Source organism: Artemia sp. Qi Xiang Cuo, chromosome 14, assembly GCF_049724085.1.
Source record: "Artemia sp. Qi Xiang Cuo chromosome 14, ASM4972408v1, whole genome shotgun sequence".
Taxonomy (NCBI): domain Eukaryota; kingdom Metazoa; phylum Arthropoda; class Branchiopoda; order Anostraca; family Artemiidae; genus Artemia; species Artemia sp. Qi Xiang Cuo.
Genome location: NC_142807.1, coordinates 42,511,389 through 42,532,911, shown reverse-complemented (window position 1 = coordinate 42,532,911; position 21,523 = coordinate 42,511,389). Strand labels below are relative to the sequence as shown.

General features: G+C 38.5%; 1 protein-coding gene across 1 annotated transcript in view; it reads right to left on the bottom strand.

Moving 5' to 3' along the window:
* Positions 1–15,729, bottom strand: part of Syn (synapsin) — a 186,546-nt gene extending 170,817 nt beyond the window's left edge. Inside the window, exons 1-2 of the mRNA XM_089100068.1 lie at positions 15,637–15,729; positions 12,998–13,152 (exon numbers count right to left, since the gene is read on the bottom strand). The gene's annotated coding sequence lies outside the window, so the exon portion shown is untranslated. The remainder of the gene's footprint in view (positions 1–12,997; positions 13,153–15,636) is intronic.
* Between the last annotated feature and the right edge of the window lie 5,794 nt (positions 15,730–21,523).

The window sequence follows — 21,523 nt, the reverse complement described above, 5'->3', positions numbered from 1 at the left end:
TTTAATTAGTTCCTGATCCTTCTTTACCGGACACACTGGGCCTGGTTTTGCCATGCCCAGTGTATTTTTAACAAGATTTGTCAGCTAGTATTTGACAAATTTTTAATATGTAGTCAAAACACTCGATAAGCCATAGCTATGGGCAATGATTGCCAACAGGATTTTGACTACAGATTCCAGGTTGAAAAAGGAGGGAAATTTTAATCATATGGATTACTACTCTTTGCAATTCTTTGTCTTCTATGCACCCGAAGCCATTCTGAACTCTATTCTGTAGAAGCCCTTTAACATAAATTTATATTAATCCATCATTTTATTAAGAGAATCTTATCATGTTTGGTTTCTTTTGTAACTGTTAGCGTATTTAAATAAATGCATATCTAGGTCATTCATAAAAGAGTCCTCTTTTAATCTCTTTAAAAATCCTATCCAAACAGATAAATTTATACAACAAGAATTGTTTTCAAAATTTGCTGTCTTCATTGAGGATTTGTTTGTCCTATAAGTTTCAAGCTGATCATTGAAAAAGAAAATCCATTTTTTGGTGTCACAAGTCGATAAAACTGAATTTTTGTTCCAAAGATTTTGTTCTTACTGAAGTGGCTTTGCTCCAGTCTACGTATCTTGAAAGATACCAGAAAAAAATATGGGCCCGATTTGAGCCATAATGAATCGATAAAAACGCGTTTTTTCGAAATAAATTATCTTCTTTTCTCGTTTTGCTCAGTTTACATGCTCTGCAAGCTGCACGCCAAGTGGAGAAAAAAATGGGCCTCTTGCAGGTTTCAACAAATTTTCCGTATTTTCTTGTCCTCATCAAGGTCCTCTTGTCCCTGTCTACGTGCAAAGTAAGTTTCAAGCCAATTAAAAAAAAGCCTTTCTTTTTCGGATATTCTTGCGTCAAGAATTGTTACAGCTAGCATTTTTTTTTTCGAAACGCTTTGTTCGCATGGACCTCCCACGGTCCAGTCTACATTCTTTGTAAGTTTAATCCAACCGGAGAAAACAAATTTTTTCTCAGTTTAAGGCGTCACCGGGGGACTCAATTAGGGGGGGGGGCAGGACAGTTGCGCTATAACCTTTCCCTAAATTTTGAACAATATATTTTTGTTTCTGCATTAAAAAAATCGAAAAAAAAAAGTCTGAATTGCTACCTGCTAGATTTTGAAAATTGCCTTTTTTTGTATCTTCATTAAAAACAGGAAGTCCCTGTTCTTGTCCACCTCCAAATTTTTCTGAATTGGTGTCATTGGCTGTCGCAAATAAATACCAATCAATTTTTTTTGTATAAAATCAAAAAAATTTTTGCACAAAGTAAGTTTTTAAAAAAAAAAAAAAATAAGAACTCCATTAAACCAAAAATGAAAAAAATAAAATCAAATAATCTACCAAACATACAAGCATGCAACTACCACAAATCAGTATCAATAAATAAATGAAACCAAAACAAACAGAAATAATAAGTCAAACTCAAAAGGAGCAGAAATTAATCTGAGTAGGGTTCTAAGCCCTATGGTTTCTAAACCCAGAATATAATTTGTACTTTACTGAAAAAAATTCAAGCAAATTTACTGAAAAAAATTTGCATTGTCAGTTTAATATACATCAGCTTAATTTCTGCTCGTTTTGAGTTTGATTTATTTTAGTTTCTGTTTGTTTTGGGTTTCATTTATTTGTTGATACTGATTTGTGGTAGTTGTATGTTTGGTAAATTATTTGAGTCTATTTTTTTTTCATTTTTGGCTTAATGGAGCTCTTTACTTTTTTGTTGAAAAACTTATTTTGTGCAAAAAGCTTTTTTGATTAATTTCTGTTCGTTTTTATATTGACATAGTCTTTTTCAGGGAGAAAGACTGAGCCTCTTCTGAACTTAAACAACCATCCCTTCCATAAAAACCTTAAATAACCCCTGGGCTTAACTTATAACCCTTACTCCTAATCTCTGGGGTTTATTACAACCCCAAAAGCCTTGTTATATGATATTTAGACTATTTTGAATAGAATGGCTATCTCTGTTAGACACATTTTGGGACAATACGACGTGTGTGTAGGCTGGACGGGATACCTGGCCTGTTATCACGGTGACTCTTAAAAAGAGCACTAGAGCATCTGATTACCTATCCACTGAGCCCCCTCCGAAGTTTATATGACCACACTTTCTATAAAAACCCTATATGTACCCAAGGCATAACTTACAACCTCGCCCTTAGGGCTGGGGCGATTTGTTATCCTCAAAGACATAATTTCCAGACCTTTCTGATGGGCTGAACAAAATGGCTATATCTAAATTTGCCCTCTGATGACTTTCGACTAATAAAAAAGGCACTAGTCTATCAATTTCCAATCGAATGAGCCCTTTTTGAAGCAGCGACGACAAAACTTTCTATAAGAACCTTATATGCCCTAAGGGCATAACTTATGACCCTTGTCCTGAGGCCTATGGGGAGTGGGTTCTCATCCTCAAAGACAAAATTTCCAGACCTTTCAACTACGTTGAACAAAACGGGAATATCAAAATGTTAATCGTAAATGTTTGGGGAAATGTTGGGCATGTGGGAGGGGGGGGTTGATTCTCCCTCCGATTACTTTCGACTATAAAAAAGGGCAATAACCCTTTCAATTTCCAAGCGAAAGAGCGAGTTTTGAAGTTTTTACGACAACACATTCTAACAAACAATATATTCACCCAGGGCATAACTTACAACCTTAGCCCTGAGGTCTGTGAGGGGGTTGTCATACTCAAAAACATAATTTATGGATCCTTCAACTACGTTCAACAAAATGACTATATCAAAATGATGATCGGAAGTGTTTAAGGAAATGATGGGCGTGGGGAGGGGGGCATTCCATCTCCGATCACTCTTGACTATTAAGAAGGGCACTAGCCCTCTCAATTCACAATTGAATGAGTCCCTTTTGAGGTTTCTACGACAACGCTGGCAAACAACTAATTTCCAGAACTACGTTGAACAAAATGTATGTCTCAAAATTTTAATTGGATGTGTTTGGGGAAATGGTGGGCGTGAAAGGGGCGTTAGATGCCTTCCAATCACTTTAGACTATTAAAAAGGTTCGAAAACTGGAATTTTTTATTTTAGTTATGCTGACTGTAACGTGTTTTATTTAAATTGTATAAAAAATAAACATGCCAGAAAAACCGTGAGAGCAGGGTTAGTTGCCCTCCAATCACTTTTGACTATTAAAAAGGGCACTCGCCCTTTGAATTTCCCCTTTAAACTATCCCTTTTAATGACCCCTTTTCCAAGTTTCTACGACAAAGATTTCAATAAAAACCTTATATGCCCCCAGGGCATAACATACAACCTTAGCCTTGAGGGTTCTGGGGGGAGTGTCAACCTCAAAGGCCTAATTTCCAGAACTTCGAACTACGTTGAACAAAATGGCTATCTGAAAATTTCGAGTGGATCTGTTTGGGGAAATTGTGGGTGTGAGAGGGGGGTTAGTTACCCACCAATCATTTTCGACTATTAAAAAGGGCACTAGCCCTTTCAATTTCAAATTGAATGAGCCCCTTTTGGATTTTCTACGACAACGCAATCTATAAAAACATTATATGCCCCCAGTGCATAGATTACAACCTCTGCCCTGGGGGCCCAGGGGGGGGTCGTCATCCTCAAATACATAATTCTCAGAACTTTCATCTACGTTGAACCAAATGGATATCTCAAAAATTTGATTGAATGTGTTTGGGGAAATGGTGGGCGTGAGAGGGGGGTTAGTTGCTCTCCATTCAGTTTCGACTATTAAAAAGGGCACTAACCCTTTCAATTTCCAACCAAATGAGCCCTTTCTGAAGTTTCTACGACAAAACTTTCTATAAAAACCTTATATGCCACAAGCGTATAACTTACAACCCTTGTCCTGAGGACTATGGGGGAGGTTTGTCATTCTAAAAGACATAATTTCCAGACCTTTCAGCTACGTTGAACAAAATGGCTATCTCAAAATTTCGATTTGATGTGTTTGGGGAAAAGGTGGGTGATAGAGGGGGGTTAGTTGCCCTCCAATCACTTTCGACTATTAAAAAGGGCAATGCCCCTTTGAATTCCCTTTTTGAAGTTTCTACGACAAAGCTTTCTACAAAAACCTTATATGTCCCCAGGGCACAACTTACAATCCTTGCCCAGAGGGCTGTGAGGGGAGTTTCCTCCTTAAAAACATAATTTCTATTTGTAAATCAATTACGTTGAACAAAACGGCTATCTCAAAATTTTGATTGATATATTGATATATTTTAATATGTTCAGTAACCTTGAGGATTATTTCACAGGATTATTTCTGCTACGGATTATAATCTAATGTAAACTTATTGATATGGACTAATTGCTTGTTTGGATTATTAATACGGTAGCAATAAATTTCAAATTTTTAAGGGAAAAAAAAGGAAGGAAAGAAGGGAAAGAAAAAAGGAAAGAAAGAAAAAGGATTATTTGGCTAATAATATAGTTTAATAGCCAAAGTTTCATAATTTTTTCGCTGATTAGTGACAGCCTGTGCAGAAGAGAGCGGGAACAAACACAAGAGCCGTATCGGTACCGGCCGGATATTGATCCTTAAAGTGCTGGGGAAAGGCGATTTGGGTACCCGCACTTCCCACAGGTTTTGTTAGCTGTATCTCGTCAGCATTCTTTCTGTGTAGTTCATATATAATGTTATTGCTGTAACGTGAGCAAGATATTAGTGGAATATGTATATTCACCTGTTCTAAATTTTCTCCAATCAAATTATTGTGAAGGACTCGATGATGTGACGATAATTAATCATGCACTGGAATTTTTTGATGATAAAGTCATTAAAGACGCCAAAGCGGAGTTTTGGGGAATAGCAGATCCGAATAAATCTGTTCCAAAGCGCCAGGGTGATCTAGCTTCCCAGAGAAATTTGAAAGATATTTTGGACTTGTTGCGTCAATGTGACTCTGATAATAACCTGCTGCCAATTTTTGTCATTGTCTCACCTACTGAAGTGCCGATTATCCCCGCAGTAGCTTACTCCAGGTTAGTCATTAAGATTAGCTCCCTCGACCGAGCCCTTAAGCAGATAAACGAAAAAGTGACATCTTATGATCTGAATTTTCCTTCCTTGCCCAGTGCCTCGTTTAAGCCAAATATAAACAAATCCACTACTACTGTAGTGATCTCTTGAGTTTCTCCCAAGCTTGACAATCCTGTGAAACGTCAAGATTCCATTAACCAAATTACTTGACACCATGCCATTCATTCTATCAAGCCGTCGGGTAGTAAACTTTTAGTGCAGATTGACCCAGTTCCTGCAAAGGACTGTTGTGATGCGGTACCTAATTTTCTGAAGTGCGATGCAAAACTTCAAGAGCGGAAACCCATTGGAATACTTAAAGGCATACCGCTAGCTTATGACGTCAGTTTGTTCGTGGGGCGTGAAGGAGTTGTAGACGCTAAGCGCATCGGGCAGTCCTTGACTGTTAAGATATTCTTCGACGATGCTGTTGGACTTACAAATGCACTTCGTTTCGGACTTAAGGTAGAATATGAAATTTTCCGAGTATTTGAGTGCCTCCGTCCTCCCCGTTGCTGTTATAAGTGTCAATCACCTGATCATATGAAGGCCAATTGCACCAGCCCTCCCCGCTGTTCCCGCTGCAGCGGTATGCATTTATCGACAAAAGATGCACCATGTTTGGCCGAACCGAAGTGTGCGCTATGTGGTGAAGGTCATGTTGTATTCAGTCTAAAGTGCCGCGTAATCCGCAGTGCCATAGCTAAGCGTGCCTCGAATAAGAAATGACTGGAACAGTAGCGTTTTCTGTGTGTTCTTTTAACATAAATGGCACCAAAGACAAAGATTATTCAATAAATCAGGAAATGATCGATTTTGACATCGTGTTCCTACAGGAACATCTTTTGCCGGCTGTAAGTGTCAGCTCACTAAACAGAAGTGATGAACATCTAGTTTATACAACTAGTGCCAGACGGACGAGGGCAGACCTTCCGTAGGGCTTGCATGTATTGTGTGTAATAGACTTTCGTGCTTCTCTCCCCAGTGCATACACTCTTGCGATAATTTTATTGCCCTTCGAATTGCAGATCTAGTGATTATCAATACTTACCTACCTCATGATAAAAAAACGGTTTAGTCACTTAATAAATTCACAAAAATTGTGTCTTCTCTGAAGAATTTCTTTCGGAATATTGAAAGTCATAGCTATAAGTAGATCATAGTGGGAGACCTAAGTTGTAACATAAATAGAGAGTCAACTCGGTCTGATCTTGTGCTTCAGTCTTTGCCAGATGGATATCAGATAGTAGCTAAGAGTGCAGATTTTTCGTATATTCATAATAGTGGATGTGTGTCTAATATAGACCACTGTGTTTGCTCGGCTGGTGTGATATGCTCGAGTGTCGAGGTCCCCCTCTCTTTTACCGTCTCTGTTTCGCATTCTTCTGGCCTGAATCAGTGTTAATCTTCTGTTCGGGGCACGAAATGGTATGATAAGCGTGAATGGAATGAAGCTAACTGGACATTATATATCTGTACTTTGGCAACTCTGCTCTCATCTGTGACAGTTCCTTACCATTTACTTTGTACCAGTGTCCTCTCGCCTAATGCTCCATCACAACTTAATTTTTACTATTCTCAGATGGTTGCCTGCCTCAAACAAGCCGAGCCCATTGCTGTCCCTGTTTCGCGCATTCATTCGAAAACTAGAAGTTCTTTATGGAAATATGACCCTCAGTTAAAAATTGTTAAAAATCGGGCAAAAATGTGGCTTCGGATATGGAATACGTGTGGCCGCCCCACTTCGGGTCATGTATTTAATATTAAAAAAAAAAAAATCTGAATTCAAATCTTACTTGCAGACTTTCCCAGATAAGGTTACCGACTTTTTGAAAAATACTTGTCACTGGAGTAAAGTGGTGACTTTTATCAAGCAACCCCTAATTGCTTCGCCCAAGTTAATTCCCTGTGATTCAGGGGTTAGTCTTTACTCAACGGATTTCCGTATAGTACATTCTGCATCACATTCGGGGTTCTACAGACTGCTTGATTCATTTATTCCGCGTAGACTACGCCAGACAGATATTGTCCCTATTAGTGATGAGTCTGTTGTGAAAAGCATTAAAAACTAAAATCTAAGTCTGTTGATTTGGATGGAATTTGTGTTGAACATTTAAGAATCGATTCTCCCAAGTTGATTAGCCATTCGCAACTACTTTTTCAGATGTGTGTTAGTAGCTCACTAGGGCCTGATTCTTTCCTGTGTGGTACTGTTACCTCTGTTCTGAAGCGAGGGAAGGATCCGCTTAATTGTGGATCCTACCGCCCTATCACTTTAGCGTGTAATTTAAGCAAACTATTTGAATATGTACTGCTCCCATTTATTCAAGATAAGGTGGATTATGACGCAAATCAGTTCGGTTTTTAGTCGCGTATAGGATGCCAGCATGCCCACCGTATACTTGCAAAGGTGTTACAAGAAGCTCAACGTTTAAAAACGGAAGTTCACTTTTGTGAGTTAGACCTATCTAAAGCTTTCGATACTGCTTGTCACTCTCAGGCATGGTTTTCTCTGGCACGTTTCGGTGTGAATAGTTCAATTATTTGTGTACTTCGGTTTTGGTACCAGAATTCATTTATTCAGTTGAGGCAGGGTTCCCGGGCATTTAGAAAAATCCCAGTTAAATCTGGGGTCCGTCAGGGTAGTGTGCTTTCACCTCATATTTTTAAAGCTTGTTTATTGAGTGTTCTTAAAATGATACCGCTTTCTTACTCTTCAGGATTGTCAAACGTCTCCTATATTGCATATGCGGATGATCTTCTGCTTGTTAGCAGGTCAAAGTTTACATTAATGAACTCTGTGCTACTTGTATCGCGGCTGTATGGGGAAATTGGATTAAGCCTCAACACTGATAAATGCGAATATTTAGTGTTTAATTCAAAATCTTCAGCAACGCCGCTTGATTGCGGCGTATTTTCTGTAAAAAGTTTTGAATCTGTCCGATGGCTTGGGATGAGTGTTTGAAAATCGCTTACTTCATGTCGTGTCTGAATATTGAGTGATATTAGAGATAAACTGAAACTTGGGTATGCCAAAATTTTTCCCAACAGGGGAAAGTTAAACAAAAAAGCATCGGCTCACGTGTACTAGAAATTTTGTGACCACGCAGTTTGTTACCAGCTGGCATTCACATCCTTTTTCGGCTAGGGGATATTAGCGATATTAGAATTATGTATTTTAGATATTGCAAGGTTTTTATTGTATCTGCCTCGCAGATACAGTAATAGAAAGATGATGCGGATTTTTGGCGCTCCGGATATTGTAAATTGTTTTGTCAGACAAAGTAGCCGTCTTCAAGAGAACATTTATGCTACTTTGAGTGTTAACCACCCACTTATCCGGGTAGCCACAGCGCATTGAGTGTAATATTTATTTATTGTGTTGTTGTTAAATGTATCTTTGTGTTTTTTTTGTTTTTTTTTGTTTGTTTATTTATTTATTTATATTTTTTTTTCTCTTTTCTTGTGTTACTCCACTTCATTTTCTGTATAGTGGATCAAAAATAAATTATTATTATTATTATTAATGTGTTTGGGGAAATGGTGGGCATGGAATGGATGTTAGTTGTCTTCCAATCACTATCGACTATTAAAAAGGACACTAGCCATTCCAATTTCCAATCGAATGAGCCCTCTTCGAAGTTTCTACGACAACTCCTTCGATACGAAGTGCCCAGGTCTAGAAAAATAAAATAAACGATATATTGTTCTTGACTTAGCCAAATGTTGTTCTTTACTTAGGCAGTGCTATTGCGCTGCCTATGAAATGTTTTGTCTTTATTGTGGTCCGCTTTTCCCTGTCTACTTGTTCTTTGAGTTCCAACCCGATAAGAAACCAATAAAATGCTAGGCCCATTTCCGGGTTTCATTAATCAATAAATCCAAGATGATTTTCATTTTTTTTCTGTATCGGAGTCCACTGGGCCCAGGGAGTCAAGGAAGGAAATTTCCAAGCAATTATAGAAGGAATTAATGGGCCTATGTTTGGATGTTGCGAATATTTTAATCTTTAGTATCTGGGAAGATCAAAAACTTTTCAAGTCCAGCAATTCCTTTGCGTCAAGGTTAATCAAAATATTCCTGGCCGACTGGAAAAAAAATTTGATTGCCCATTGTTGAGTGTACCAAATTTGCTTTTCAGTTTTTCTTCTATGCATTGAGGTCCCTTTGACCAAAGTGCTTAAGGATTTAAGTTACAAGCTGTTCAGAAAAAGATCTGTTAGCCCTTTTTGGATCCTGTTTTGGGCAAATCATTCTTTTTTTCTTTTGGTATTGGGATTCACTTAATCCACGGACTTGCAGATATAAGTTTTGATCTTACTGGAAGATAACACTTTTTGGTCTATTCTGGATCCTAATTTCAGGGGGGGGGGGGGGCTTATGCCCCAGGCCTGAAGTTTTGCGTGTAGGCTAGTGTTTTCTTATCCCTAGGACAGAAGGATATAGATTCCAAACTATTCAGAAAAAAAATTTCAGGGGCCTTTTTAGGGCCCTACTTATTGGTAAACCAATGTTTATTTCACTTTTTCTTGTGTATGGGACTTCATTGACCCAGGGACTTACGGATACAAGCTTCAAGCCGATGGGCAAAAACAAAGTTCCGTACTTGGAAATTGAGTTGTGCTTGGCCCTGGGAATTTCAAGCCGTCCGGAAAAAGATTTTGGCCCTATTTCGTGTTCCATTTTAGGACCTCATGCCAAAAAGCAGAAATTCGATTGTACATTAGGATCCCCTTGGCTCATGAATTCCTGGGTGAAACCAACTCCAATGTTTTTTTTTTGTTTTTGTTTTTTGGCGCGTTGGGGACCCTTCAGTGGCGGTTTTAGGAGTGGGATAAGAGGGGGCACTTGCACCGGGTGTAGAAATTTTATGGTTGCAAAATTTCAAATAAATAATCTAACGGCTATAATCATTTTGTAATTTTTGAAGTTTTATTTTTATTAAAATAAAGTAGAGGGCACAGTTGACAGTGAGTATAAGCAAATGAATCTATTATTTTCATTTTTCCTATATTTTCATCGCCAGTCCTTGAAAATAGAAGTAAGTAGCACTAAAAGTAAAATATTGTGATGATTTGAAGAAAATAATTCAACACGGACACATTTCCTTAAAGAAACCTATATATGTGGATCTTCGCAAACGGAAGAGTTGCCTACCAAATTTTATTGGCGATTGCAGTGTCAGTGACCGGTAATGAGAGATGTTTTACCTTAGACCCTCATAATTCAGGAATGGCGCAAAGGGCATCTACGAAATATAGCCAGGCATCATGGAGTTGAGCTGCACCGTGACGTCTCCCACCGTGGTTGAAGAAACATTTCCTCTCTACTCAGATCCTGTTCATATTGCCGTCGCAAGGTGTGACTTGGACGACCTCTTTTACGCTTCCCTTCAGGGCACCACTCGTAAAATGAACATGGGAATCGATCCTCTGGCATACGAAGGACGTGGTCAAGGTATGTCCATTTCCTACGTTTAACCGGTTAATGCATTAGTGCTTGACCGGTTTTCTGACTAACTCTTTTTCCTGCCACGATATGTTCAGTATTCTTCTAAGGCAAGAGTTTTCAAAGGCTAGAGCGCGTTTCTCCAGTTGGAAATTTAGATTTCAGAATTCACTTGCATAGAGGAGAATGTACATCACTTTGCTTTTCGTGAGGTGGAGCTTCAAGTGCATAGAGTATTTCCTACTGTACCATATTGGTTTCAACTTATTAAAGGCCGATGTAGCTTGACCAATCCTCCTCTTGATTTCGTTGCTTATTTCATCATTATAATCAATCCACAATCAATCGTCAGTTTAATAGATTATGAGCAAGCGTTCGATTCTGTTGATAGAAGAGCTTTAGTAAAGGTTGTATCCAGACAAATACATTAAAGTGATTAGTGCTTTGTACGAGAATAACACTGCTGCGGTTAAGGTAGGAAATGAGGTTAGCAAGCTGGTTTTGTATTAAATCAGGAATTAAGAAGGGTTGTATTCTATCCCCCTTTATATGGATTATTTTGATGGACTTTGTCTTAAGGAGCAGAGGAATGGCAATGGGAGATCCCGGAAACAAATTGGGAGGAAAAAAGTCTCCTGGACTTAGATTATGCTGATGATTTAAGCATCCCCGATGAAAGTGCGAGCAAAATGAATGAACTCTTAGAGGTTTTGCGAGTTAAAGGTGCTAGAATAGGTTCGAAAATTAATCTTAAGAAGACAAAGTCACTAAGGATAGGAATAAGTGAAGATGAGAAGTTGACGATGGGTAATGAAAAGATTGGTCAGGTGAGCAGCTTCACTTGCCTTGGTAGTATCATTAGTAAAGACGGTGGAAGCAGTGAAGATATTAAAAGTAGAACAGCCAAGGCTCAGGGTGTTTTTCCACAGTTAAAAAAGTTTGAAAGGATAGGAAGATACGTCTGGAAACCAAGATTAGAATATTAGAAGCTACAGTGATGACAGTGGTAAAATATGGCTCTGAAGGATAGGTGCTTCGGAATAGCGGGTGAATATTTGCTAGATGTTTTCCAGAAGAATTGCTTACAGATTGTTCAGGGTACCCGGCTGACTGACCGTATTTCAAACAGTAGGCTGTACGAAAAGTGTGGTTCAATCCCACTTTCTAGGGCTAAAATGACAGAAAGGTTGAGGTGGCTAGGGCACAATGAGCGGATGAAGGATGACAGATTGCCGAAGATTATTCTTTTTGGCCAACCGTCTAGGGCTAAACAGAAAGCAGGTCCTCCTTGTTTGGGGTAGGAGGACGTCATAAAGAAAGATTTAAAGGAAATGGGAACTTCCTGGGAGGGTGTAAAAAGAGACGCTTTGAATAGATTGGGATGGAGAAGGAGTGTGCGTAGCTGTGTTGACCTCAAAAGGCTTGGTGCTGCGGTGAGATATTAGTAGTAGTAGTAGTAGTATAATCAATCCAAGTCCTTAGGTACTTAAATTCTTTGACCTGTTCAAATGCTTTATCTTCGCAATTCATTATTAGAAAGAGAGTCAGATGTAGCCTCACTCTTTTTCTTACTGACATTCACTATACGTCCTAGTTTTTCATCTTTTTCATCTATGGATTCGAGTAGCAGAGCTGCAGTCGCTGTTTCGATTCTTCAAGAAAAACAACGTCGATGGTGAAGTTCAGCTCAAAGATCACAATTCCTTTCATTATGTTCGCTTTTTTCTACTTTGACCGGCAAAATCCAAGAGCATAGATTTTGGTTGTGTTGCCTCGTCTAAGTTCTTTTGAAACAGAATTTCCCCGCACAATAGTCTAATAAACTACTGTCAATAATTTTATATTTAAAAGGATAGTCAAGGATTAATCCATTTTTTTCTTTGTTTTTTTTTCTTACTATGCAATCAATTCAAGGCAAAAATGCCCTATATTAATTTTCCAAATTTAATCCAGAACTCTTAAGTCGTGTACCACTGTCCGTCATGAAAATAAAAATTTAATATCAACCTAATAGCACATAAATCACTACATTTAGACCTCTTGGTATGAGTACATTTTGAAAGAGAAAAGAACCTTATATATTTTAATGTAAAAGGCAATTTGGTAAAATAACAGTTATAAGCCTATTAAATTTGAAAGTACCAACCCTAAAGCCAAAAACTGGCTTAAAGAGCACCCTAGCTTATGAATTTTTTTGCATTTAAGGCTTTCGTGGCAAATCCCAATTTTTAAGGCAAATAGGTGATATTTGCTCAATCTCAAATATTAGTCTGTCCAACCCTTTACAAACCAGAGGCAAAATTATGTTTTTATTGTTTGACTTAACTTATAAAACCGGGCAAAATTTATAATGCGTAGGCTATGGACATACCCTTGCACAGTGAGGATGAAACCCCTCCTTAGCGAAGAATCGTATAAGCTAGCAAGCCTCTGTTCACCTATTCTTATTGAAAAAGTCATAATCATTATAATCATCTAAACAAGCAAAACTCACCTTCGTTTCAGGAAGGTAACATTGGTAGAGAAAGATTGTTTGAAGCTGGCGAACGAAATTTTGGAGGCTTTTGGTACACCACACTGGTAAAACGCTTGAATTTTGGCGGGTCTGTGATGGACAACCAACAGGAATATAATATCTTATCGAAAGAACTGTAAAATAAGGAAAGAGATTTGTTACAGATAGTCTAAAACACAAACGATATAGCAGAAAAATCTAAACTTTCTAAAGCTTGAGAATAATCTTGATTGTTCGATTGAGTTAAAAAAATTTAGAGTACATTTCTTTTCCGAAAGTAAAATATGTCCTAAATAATACAGCTTTTTCTTAAAAATCAAATGCTTAGATTTCTAGAGTTGAAAAGTGTCGTTGGATTTGGCTGCATATAAACGAAACTATCAGAGAAATAAAGTAAACGCTGTTTTGAAGACATTCTAATGCTTTATCCTGGATGCAGGAACCTAATAAAGAGCCTACAACCTAATAAAGAGCCAAAGACCATAGTAACCGAAAGTTTAAAAGTGCGCTTTGAAAAAAAAAACTGTCAAATGAGAAATGCGGAACATTTCTTGTTTGAAGCTGATGCGAACAAATTTTCAATAATGTCGAAAAGGAGCTCAAAACCCATCAAAAAAGGTGGTTGTTTTGAAATAAAAAGAGTCGCCTGCTATAGCAATTACCATGGTTGAGAACCCTGGTAGGAGCTTTTTAACCCCCCATATTTAAAAAAAGGAGAATCGGTTTTTTGCATGGTACTAGTGATGTTTCCTTTTTTTGCTAAATCACCAGCAAAAACTTTTTTGCAGGACTGCAGAAAAACGTCTTGTAGAAAAAACCCTAAAAAAGAGAAAAAATTTTGAGCTAAGGGAGCATCTTGGGGATTGGTGGCTTTAATTTTAAGTTATAAGTCATATTCAAGCGATACTTTATCTCAGAATCCTCACTGACCGGCATGCTGCCCTATTTGGCTAAGTTATTGTTCTGAGACCGAATATGGCAGTTTGTTATGGTATGATACCTTTTGTGGCTTAAAAAGTGCACTAGGAGTTTTAGTTTTCATTCAAATGAGCCCTATGTGACAAGATACTACCTTAGGCTCGATATGACCATTCCTACTAAAGAAAAAAGATGAACACAAGAGTTGTGTTACCGTACTGACTTTCCTCAGTTTCCAAAAGGGAGACCTCCTTTTCAGGGTTTTAGATCTTGACGAATTGATTTGTTATTACAGAATTGTACTTTCCAGCTCTTTTGTCCCTATTTTGGTAAAAATTGATGCTTTGTGGCCCAGAATGATTGCACCTCGTTGTTATACGATTTATTTCACCCCTTAAATGGGTATTATATAATTCAATTCCCTCCAATTGTATTCACTCCCATCATTTTGAACCTGAATTTTGATACCGTCACCCCTAGTGAAAAACTAAAGAATAAAGAGACATCAATGCCACCTATACAAAATTTAAATTGCCTCTACTGCCACAGCTACAACTACGATTGTATAAGCCTCCAGTTAAAGGTTTTCAGAGACGTATATTTCAGTGGTCTATCTTCCATGTTTCCTAGCCTTCTCCATTCTGAAAATGGCACCAAAAAGTGCCAGTTTTGGTGCCACGTGACACTTTACTCTAGTGCCATCAAGACAAGTTTACAAAAATGATGTAGATCTGGCTATTGCACTTCTAACACCTACCTGCAGCCTCCTAGCTCTGGCGAAAAAAGGAAATATTATGTTATTTTGATTTGACGTGATGTCTGAAATGTTTCAGGTTCTTTTTTGAAATTTTTAAAAATCAGTCTGCATAGTTAAAATTATTATTTACTTGAATCTACACACAGGCTACAATTTCCGAATTAGTGTTAATTGGGAAATTTCTTTCCACTTCCAAAAAACAGTTTCTTTCAAAAGAAGATTTATAGATTTTGGTCAGTATGGATCATTGCTTGCTCTTAGCTAGGTTGCAGTTAGTTCTGTAACTATGATCGAAATTTTGAGGAGATTGTGGCACATATAATTGCAGAACCCCGGGTTCTAAGTGTACCGCAACACTCCTCCCAGCACCTTAATATGTATAGAAATGTTCTACCTCTTTCAACTAGAGATTACTCACGGATCTGATGCCTTTCCTAAACTGAAACCTAGTAATTCCATATTTTAAGCAATGGAGTTTGATATTTTGTCTGAGCCGAAGAATATAACGATTCTACAGCCCATATAATCTTATGTCTGTGCAATTGGAGGGCTTTACCCCCCAAACCTCCTGAGCACAGACATGTTTTACCTTTTTTAATCTTGATTGCTCAAGGGTCATTTAGGCAATATATTGGGATGGCTCAAGGCAGAGACCTGGGGCCGAAGGCACCTTATCTACTCCACCTTTTCAAGTCTTTCGATTCGTGATCGTTCATAATATTATCTCAAGTGATAAACCAAAATGAAATAAGTGTGTATTTCAAAATTGGTATTTCAAATGTGCATTTCAATCTGACATAAATCACGGTAAATAAATGCTCTGCAAATATGTTTGATTCTCGCCAAAATTTTAAAATAAACCTAGACTTATATTCCGCTGCCTACACTGTTCATAATGAGTAAACAGATAAGAAATACCCTTTTTTAAGCGGAATTAACCCACCTTGTACACGATGAAACACTAATGTAATTTAAATCCAGATATTAGGCGCTTTTAAGCTATTTTCTAAAGAACTAGGATAACCAGACGCTTTTCAAACTAAACTTTCTCTGCTATCATAAGAATTCTAAGTGACATTCCCCAATAATGCTGATCGATAGTGATTACATTGCCATGCGCAAGTACCGGCTATGAGAGAACTTCTGGTTGCTTTGCCTCTTTCTGAGCAGGATTGCAAGAAGTCGCAAGGATCGGATGGTAGTTTCATCCGGAAAACTTGTATCTTGCATAAATAAGTTTAATTTGTGAATTTGATCTACATGCTGCAGAAAGCTGTTTGGCGATTGTCGTCAGTTGGGCAGGGGCATGTGCCCCTAAATTCTTGTGCTCTCCCTTGAAATTTATAAAAATTATCTTTTCAGGAGTATTTTCATTTGAAAAATGCCTCCATTTGTATTTTCACTGAAAAAACAACACATTTTCACTGAAAAAACAACAAATTGGCCTTCCCCTAAATTTTGACAAATACATCTTGCCTAAAATTTGCGAGTGATTATAAGAGTTATCACCAAGTGCTTATCCAGGGGGGGGGGGTACCTGGTTTGAACCCTATCCCTTGAAGTTTTTGTCCGACTCGTAAAAACTAACGAAAATGCATGTAATATAATTTTTTATTCCTTTGTAAAGCTTTATTATCCCCCCCCCCCTGAAAAAATCCTGGAAAGTGCCTTGGTGACCACCCCCATGAGCTAGCTGAATCTCAAACAGCCTCATGGTAAAAACGCTAGGCCAGGCTAGATCTCAAAACAAAGAAATTGATATACAATTGGTTAAATTTATTCCAGATATGCATATACATTCGTAAATAAGTCTTTCTGTTTCTAAGGACAAGATACACACGAAACCAATTTGTAAGATAGATCCATGACTTTAGTGGTGGCAGCCAGGATTGTAAAATCCATTTAAAAAAAAGGTATTGTGAATTATTCTATTACTCCCTAAAGTGATGATCCAGTAGATTTTGGAAGTAGAAATTTAATAGAAGCAGAATTTTTGGGTAGAAAATTATGTCTATAATATATTTTACAGGGTTTTCAGCTGTAGGTTGATTCCTAGATACACTAGTAGATATTGTAGAAACAACTTTAAATTGTCAATTCCTTATGGGGAGGTACTTTTTCAGGCTATCTGCTTGGCGCAGATATTGGAGGCATTCAGGAAAATACTATATCACTACCAAGGGCATATTTTTCAGAGTGAATATTATGATTTGTTCTTTTCCCTCGGAACATAAAAACTAATCAACACCATTTGTATTGTTGTTTCTAGAGCTGCACCAGTAGAGATGCCTCAGGAGGTCCGATCGCTCACCCCTGCTGCCACCTACAACTTTTTTTAACACCAAATATGTGCATAGCCTCCCTAGGGAGAACACGTGGTTAATGGGGTCAATGACCTAAATTTCCAAAGGCGTCGATATTGTTGATGATGTAAGTGCACGCTCTCAGCGAATGTCAAGGTCGATGTTGTTGTTGTTTTAAGTGCATGCTCGAGGCGAATGTTATGCCGTCCAGGAATTTGGAACACCTGTGCTGTCGACCTCAATTCCCCTATCGTGAATCAATAATTCCCCTTAGAAACAACAAATTAATTCCCCTTTCTTGACAGATCAATCAACCAATGACATCATCTGTCAGACTTTAAAAATTTTCGCCTAGAAACGATTCTCCAGGAATAGATCCAAGTCATTAATGTCTTTGCCTGGGAAACAACTCTACTGGTCGAACTCCAAAAGATACTAATAACCAAACGCCATGGAAACAATTCTCCAAAAAACATCTTAGCGATGAATTGTTTTAGCGTGGGAATCAGGTTTCGTAGTAATTTGAAATGTGTCATCGCAGAGATGCCAAACACAAAAGGAACATGCAGAAATTACGTTTAGGGATTATTTGGGCGAAACCGTTTTAGACAGGTTATGGAATTATTTCGGCGAAACAGTTAGAGACATTTTAAAAGATGATTTAAAAGATGATTTTAGAAGAGGATTTTAGGGTGAAACTCTGTGGTCGTTATTATACACAAGTTTCATTTGAACAGTGTTGTGAGGTCCCCTACCACAACCCCAAAGGGTTCCGATCCCCCCCCCCCACCCCCGAAGGAAGCCACCGGTCCTCAAAGGTCCCCCGGGCCCCCTCAAAGGGCCCCGGCACCCCAAAGGCTCCTGAGCCACCATTTTAATACTTTTTTAAGGCTTTATTTTATCTTTTCAGAACAAATTGTTATTTTTGGGAATTATTTCGGCGAAACAGTTAGAGACATTTTGAAAGATGATTTTTGAAGAGATTTTAAAAGAGGATTTGAGGGTGAAACTCTCTGATAGTTATAATACGCAAGTTCCATTTGAACAGTGTTTTGAGGTCCCCTAACACAACCCAAAAGGGTTCCAACCCCCCTACTCCCACCCCAAAGGAAGCCCCTGGTCCTCAAAGATCCCCCAAGCTCCCAAAGGACCACCCGGCCCTCAAGGGCCCCCCAGACCCTCAAAGGCCCTCCCCGGGCCCCGTCTTATGTTGATGTGTGTTGTCTGAAACCTATGATTTGGGGTGTATGGGTTGCTATTTTTGACTTTTCTGAGTTGGATTTCTTAGCCATTCATAGGTGTGTGTTGTCTGAAACTTATGATTTGGGATGGATGGTTTGCTATTTTTGACTTTTCTGAGCTGGATTTCTTACCCTTTCATAGGTGTGTGTTGTCATAAAATTATGATTTGGGATGTGTAGTTTGCAAGTTGGACTTTTCAGAGCTAGGATTCTTAGTCTCTCATAGGCGTTTGCTGTCTGAAACCTAACAAACACCTATGAGGGACTAAGAATCCTAGCTCTGGAAAGTCCAAATAGCAAACTACACATCCAAAATCATAATTTTCTGACAAGACACACCTATGAAAGGCTAAGAAACCTAGCTAATAAAAGCCGGAAATAGCAAATTAACCATCCCAAATCATAAGTTTCAGTCAACACACACCTACGAAAGGCTAAGAAATCCAGCTCAGAAAAGTCCAAAAGCAAACTACTCATCCCAAACTAAAGGTTTCAGACAACAAACACCTATGAAAGGCTAAGAAATCTAGCTCAGAAAAGTCAAAAATAGTAATTTACATATCCCAAATCATAAGTTTCTGACAACACACACCTATGAAAGGCTAGGAAGCCTAGCTCTAAAAAGTCAAAAATAGCAAACTACTCATCCCAAACTATAGGTTTCAGACAGCAAACGCCTATGAGAGACTAAGAATCCTAGCTCTGAAAAGTCCAACTTGCATACTACACATCCCAAATTATAATTTTCTGACAACACACACCTATGAAAGGGTAAGAAATCCAGCTCAGAAAAGTCAAAAATAGCAAACCATCCATCCCAAATCATAGGTTTCAGACAACACATACCTATGAAAGACTAAGAAATCCAACTCAGAAAAGTCAAAAATAGCAACCCATACACCCCAAATCATAGGTTTCCGACAACACACATCAATATAAGACGGGGCCCGGGGAGGGCCTTTGAGGGTCTGTGGGACCCTTGAGGGCCGGGTGGTCCTTTGGGAGCTAGGGGGGCCTTTGAGGACCAGGGGCTTCCTTCGGGGTTGGGGTTGGGGGATGGGAACCCTTTGGGTTTGGGGTAGAGGACCTCACAACACTGTTCAAATGGAACTTGTGTATTATAACGACCACAGAGTTTTACCCTCAAATCCTCTTTTAAAATCTCTTCAAAAATCATCTTTTAAAATGTCTCCAACTGTTTCGCCGAAAATTCCCTAAAATAATAATTTGTTCTGAAAAGATATAATAAAGCCTTAAAAAAGTATTAAATTGGAGGCTCAGGAGCCATTGGGGCGCGGGGACCCTTAGGGCGCCTGGAGGACCTTTGAGGACCGGGGGCTTCCTTCGGGGTGGGGGTGGTGGGGTCGTAAACTTTTGGGGTTGTGGAAGGGGACCTCACATCACTGTTCAAATCGAACTTGTGTATTATAACGACCACAGAGTTTCAACCTCAAATCCTCTTCTAAAATCATCTTTTAAATCATCTTTTAAATTGTCTCTAACTGTTTCACCGAAATAATTCCATAACCTGTCTAAAACGGTTTCGCCCAAATAATCCCTAAACGTAATTTCAGCGTGTTCCTTTTGTTTTTGGCATCTTTGCGCTGACGCATTTCAAATTACTAAGAAACCTGATTCCCACGCTAAAACAATTCATCGCTAAGATGTTTCTCGGAGAATTGTTTCCATGGCGTTTGGTTATTAATATCTTTTGGAGTTCGACCAGTAGAGTTGTTTCCGAGGCAAAGACATTAATGACTTGGATCTATTCCTGGAGAATCGTTTCTAGGCGAAAATTTTTAAAGTCTGACAGATGATGTCATTGGTTGATTGATCTGTCAAGAAAGAGGAATTAATTTGTTGTTTCTAAGGGGAATTATTGATTCACGATAGGTGAATTGAGGTCGACAGCACAGGTGTTCCAAATTCCTGGACGGCATAACATTCGCCTCGAGCATGCACTTACAACAACAACAACATCGACCTTGACATTCGCTGAGAGCGTGCACTTACATCATCAACAATATCGACGCCTTTGAAAATTTAGGTCATTGACCCCATTAACCACGTGTTCTCCCTAGGGAGGCTATGCACATATTTGGTGTTAAAAGAAGTTGTAGGTGGCAGCAGGGGTGAGCGATCGGACCTCCTGAGGCATCTCTACTTGCACAACTTACAAACTAATACTAAATTACTCAATCTTAATTTTTTTAATGTAATTAATGATAAAAATAATTTGATTCTATATCCATCGCCGAGTGACTCCCTCATATATACTTTACTAACAATTGCCAAGCTTTGCCACTGCGTTGCATTACTGTTTGTAATTGTTGCGTAAACACTCGTATGAAAACAAACTTTTCTAACTTAAAATGTATCAGAGGCAATGCTATAGCGTAATGCTATAGGCAATGTAATGCTATAATTATAATTATTATTTATTACACATCAAAACTAAATTTAGAGATAGCCATTTTGTTCAACGTGGCTGAAAATTCTTGAGAATAGGTCTTTGAGGATGACAACCGCCCCACAGCCCTCAGGGCGAGGGTTGTAAGTTATGCCCTGGGGGCATATAAGGTTTTTATAGGAAGCGTTTTAGCAAAAACTTCAAAAAGAGCTCATTTGATTTGAAATTTAAATGGCTAGTGCCCTTTTTAATAGTCGAAAGCAATTGGACGGCAACTAACACCCCTTCCAAGCCCACCATTTCCCCAAACACATCCAATCAAAACTTTGATATAGCCATTTTGTTCAACATAGTTGAAAGTTCTGGAAATTATATCTTTGATCATGACACTCCCCTCCAAGGTCTTCAGGGCAAGGGTTATAAGTTATGCCCTTGGGGCATGTATGGTTCTTAAGAAAGGAATGCTCGTATAAACTTCAGAGAGGGCTCATTTGATTGGAAATTGAAAGTTCTAGTTCACTTTTTAAGCGTCACAAGATATTTGAGTGTAACCAAGCCCCCCCCCTCCATGCCCTTTTTTCACAAATGCATCCAATAAAAATTTTGAGTTGGCTATTTTGTTAAAAATAGTTCAAAGATCATCTAACAAAAACTCCGATGTCGACATGACCCCCCGGAGCTCGGGGGCAGGCGTTGTAAGTTATGCCCTGGGGGCACATATAGTTCTTATGGATGGGATGCTCGTATAAACTTCAGAGAAGGCTCATTTGATTGGCAATTGAAGGTTTTAGTTCACTTTTTAAGAGTCAAAAGAGGTTGGACTCAAACCCTTTTTTTCTCAAACCCATCTGATAAGCAACTAGCCCTCCTCACTTG